Source organism: Choloepus didactylus, chromosome 10 (assembly GCF_015220235.1).
Source record: "Choloepus didactylus isolate mChoDid1 chromosome 10, mChoDid1.pri, whole genome shotgun sequence".
NCBI lineage: Eukaryota > Metazoa > Chordata > Mammalia > Pilosa > Megalonychidae > Choloepus > Choloepus didactylus.
In genome coordinates, this window is record NC_051316.1 from 60,671,634 (window position 1) to 60,676,616 (window position 4,983).

Genomic DNA, 4,983 nt, shown 5'->3' on the forward strand with positions numbered 1-4,983 from the left:
ACAATAGGACCATTAATATGATATCAAATTTAAACAATAATAAATCTAAATCATTTGAAACATTTAGGGCTCCTAAAATAATTGTCTCAAGAGGTAACAAGTGTATTATACATGATATGATGAAGATTGCAGATGATCATAGTGAGGACTTGACAATTTAGTAAAATTTAAATTTAAACAATTTCATGTTTTCTTCTTTCTCATTCTTCCCCTTCAGATTTTTATTAGTTATATTTTTCTTTGAGGATGCAGAATTATAATGAAATATGATTACATACCCATCTTTACAATCCCAAACTTGCTGTTCCATTTCTAGAGTGAATAATATTTACGTCTATAATGTTGTCTTTGAAAATTGGAAGCAACCTATGAACATATCCTGGACCATTTAACCATATCAAATTCTATGAACTTTTCAATACAGAAAAAATGGTTTAGTGGATAGAAGTTGGGAATAGGTAGGGGGGCCTAGGTTTTAGAGGGAATGTTAACTTCCTCATATTAAAGGATAGTAAGTAGGGATACTGTCTAAAACTGACAGGTCAAGAAATATAATAAGGCCATATAAAGCATGAGGAATAGAGATGAGGAAAATATCAGTAACATGATTTCTTCATGTTTCATAGTGGTAAATAAATAAACTTGGTTTCAAATCAATAAATTAAGAAATAAATATATAATTACCTCATTTAGAATTATGAAAATAACCACCAAAACTAAAAGCAGAAATTAAAATCCTCATTTCCATCGCTATCCCAGGATCAGAGGAAATGATTTCTCTTAGCTAAAGAAAATCTACAACTTTCTGTATATTAGGATAAAGTAATAAAAACAAATCCATGCAAAGATGCATCTTGACAGAATTTTAAAAAATTCCCAGGATAAAGAAAAAAAGTTATAAAAGTCTAGTAAGAGAGAGAAAAAGAAAAAAAAAAAAAAAAACATATGCTAAGTTGCATTTAAATGGTTGATGCCAGACTTCCTTTCACCAAGTCTGAAGACCAAAAGACAAAAGAGTAGTGCTTGAATAAAATGAGGGATAATAATTTTGCAGTGTTTACATCCTTGAATTCTCTAATCAAGTGATGTTTATTGGAAAATATGTTGTTTTCTCCAACTGCTAGTTTGCTAAGGAAGAAAAAAATAACTTTATATTGAAGAATATATTTCCCAGCTGATCAAAAGCAATTATTTACTAACTATATAAATGAGGAAAGAGATTTGGCATGAGATAGGAGAGGGCTAAAGTATTTATAGTATAATCATAAAAATGAGGAAGGCTCTAAAGCAAGAAGAATTTAAGAACAAAACAGCTTTGTGCCAGAACAAGCGTGCCAGGAAAGACTTGTTCAAAGGTTCATATTTATATATGCCTAAGAAGCAGCATCAAGAAAGCTGGAATTATAATTTGTTCAGCTGTGGCTTAGAGATCCAGAAATATTTATTAGTAGTCCTCAAAATGCCATGCTCCAATGTAAATTTAGTACAATAAAAATAATCCTATAAATATGTACTTGTATATAAATTCCATTGAAATATACTGATGTATACAGGACCATGGAAAATTGCCACAAATACACAAAAAATGGTCAGATTTAATTGTGTGTGTTTTTAGAATTAAAACATGTTTTCAACAAAGTTCTTTTCTCTTCCAACTGTATTGCACCCTACACATGGATATCATATCCTTCTACCTCCTACATCTTTTCTCTGGCAGTTAAAGGAATAAATTAAAATAGTGAGCTATGCAATTTAATATTCTGGTGGATATCTCATGTATAATGTACAAATATTTGTGACTACATTTAAGCTCCTATCTTCTAATATATGTTTTTGTTGTAAGATGTAGATATTTGTTAAAATATTTCTAACTAAGCCTTCATAATTGTGAATGCTAAGAAATGTTTTATGAACATATTCTAGTTTAACACATTTTATTAGTATTAACTGAAGGTTTTTGTGTTTTTTTTTTTCCCAGTATCAGTGAGAAGACTGAATGCATTTGTAACTCACCTGCCTTTGGGAATACATATATATAAATTTGTTTATTAGGGAGTTGAAGATTCAAGAATAATACCAAAAGAATGAAAATCATTTTTACTTATAAAATGGATTTTTACAGATTTCAGATATAATCAATCCCTTTTAAATACTAAAAAATATAAAAAGCCAGGCATGTTAGGAGAAACTGGCCAATTTAAGAATATATTGGAAATGTATTGCTGACCCAATAACATATACTATATTCGTGTTGCATAGTTGAAACTTTGCCAAACATTGTTGAAGTAAAAAGTTTTAAAAAACAGTTTTTTACCCATATCTGCTACTACAGTTTGGTTAAGAAACTGACTTAAAAAGCATAGCATTGTTGTTTTATGCATTTAACAAGATATTTTGTAAAATGCTCTTTCATCTATATTGAGTCTTCACAATATTTGTAGCTACATATTGAATAATGGAAGAGCAAAATATTAAGTTACTGAACTTCAGTAATACAACTAACAATGGAAACATGTAATAACCAATGCAGGAAAGAAAAATATATAGGAAAATAATTGTGTTTTTGTTATGTTTCATTCATGTATGTGTGTGTTTGTCTGTTTGTGTGTGTGTCTATTGCAAAGGGTCAACCTAAAAGTGATCTCTGTAGGTTCTTTCTAGTCACCCAGAAAGAAGAGTGACTATAACATCTCAGTTTGCCACTCTCTGGTATTTTTCTCTTCACTTAAGTTCTTTCTGTGGCAGGCAAGGAAGAAATAATTCATTCTCAGTAGACATGATTATTTTCAGAGACTCAGAGCATCTGATAATTCCAGAAGAGGCAGTCAAGATATGGAAAAGTTGAACAAATGTTTTGAAAGCTAGAGATGGGGTACCAAAAACTGGAGTCCAAGAACAGGCAGGTAAAGGAAGCTCTTTTAAACACCCTTTGCTTTATCTTGAAACCACAAAATGCTAACCCCTGGAGGTAAAAATGAATCAGGAATAGGCTGGCCAATCAAAGAACTGCCGAAATGCTTCAAATAATCTAAACTCCTATGAACAGCTTAAAGTGATACGGAATTGCTATTGCCCTAGAAGTCTGAAAAGACAAACAAAAACCTTTATAGTAATATAAAATAATTCTTGTCTTTGAATTATTTCTGTAATCTGTTATACATTCAGCACTTCATTACCTGATAAATGACATATAATTAATACTGTAGCTGTATTCAACTACAGATTAAAGAATATAAATAAATATGAGGAAAATAGAAATTTATCATAGTTAAATTACTTAATAAAGGCATAGAAGAGCAAGCAAGGCAACCAATAATTAAGGGAGCAAGATACCAGACAGAAGAAAAATAAACCAAACTGAGCTAAACCATCTCTGAAGTTTTTTTTTTCCCTCCAGGTTTACATGGATTCCTAAGAGTTGGCTGAGCTGCCAAATGGAAAGCTTCAGCTTGGAGGCTTTGGTAGAATTGTGGACTAGGGAAAGAAAGATGACGTTTAGGACTACAAAGGCAGCCAGAACTTGAAGGGACAAGATCTTGCAGAAAATAGAACTGCAGAAAAGTGAGACCCAAATCTGTCCTTCCCTCACCCCACCCCCACTCCCAAGAGGATTTTTCTGTTTCCTTAGCTATGCATTGAGGTGCTTAGGACATAAGCAAAATGTCTTATGAGGTAAGAAGCAAGAAGCAATGAAAGCTAGGAAGCAGTGAAACTAAGATAAGTTCTGCAATACTACCATTGTACTGGGTATACAAAGATGAGAATTTAGAGACCCCTGGATTACTATTTGAGACCTCAATTGTACTGGATATACAAAGATGAGAATTTAGAGACCCCTGGATTACTATTTGAGACCTCATAGAGGACACATCCTTGGAAAAAGGAAAAACCAAAAATGACATACCTTAAGAAAATTACATGCAACCACTAGTTATTTACATCCATAATTGAAACAAGTCACTCAGACTAGATGTAAATCACTATTGTAGGACAGTAATAACAATCAAACTTCTAGAACAGCACATTCCAATAATGCTTTCTGAAATTATTGAATCTGCACTGTCCAAAAGTGTAGCCGTTAGTCTTATGTATCTATCGAACACTTGAAGCAGGTTTAGTATAGCGAGGAACTGAATTTTTAATTCTACTTTAATTGTTTGAAATTTAAATTTAAATAGCCAAATGTAGTTAACACACACTGTTTTGGACAGTGCAGCTCTAAAATTTTTCATCAACAGTTCCCAGCATTCAATCAGAACTTATCAGGCCTAAGAAGACATAGGAAAAAATGATGGTAAGATAAATGGAAAATATAGAAAACAGAAACAGAGCAACAGATGACAAAGTTTCTGGAGTTTTCAGATGCATGTAAATTTGGTTTCTTAAGGAAGCTAGCCAAGAAGAAATGTTGTAGAAAATGGGAGAGGCAGGATAGGAAAGGTAAAGGAGCCAATAAAGGTGTAATTTTGAGTGAAATCTCAGTCTCAGGCTGATAACAGGAAGCTCTGGCATGTAAACTACATTGCAGAGTTTGTCCTCTCACACCAAGAGCTGTGGTTTTTTATTCCTTTACCCATCTGTCATTGAACACAGGCTATCTTGGGAAGATGGGATGGGGGGAGTGTTATGACAAAAATTTCTACGGTTATAAAAATCAGTTTTCATTAAACTTGAAGCAGGTGTGCCTGGCAGTGTTTTGGTTAAGACACAGAGAAGCATCATGGAAAAATAGTTCCTGACTTTAGTGTTCCTCTTTAAATATCAAGTTTTTAAAGTTATTTTTAAAATATTTAAACCTTTTTCTTGATCTTAAAGATGGTATAGATTGGGGTTGGGAAGGGAGGGTTGAAGGGTGAGTAAATCTAATGATAATGAAATAACCAGAGACTGACACAATTTTCCCACCATACTTTGTTCTGAACATTTGTTGTACCCTTTAAGATATCCATCTTTTTCTTTTAAAATCTAAGTCTTTCACTTGAA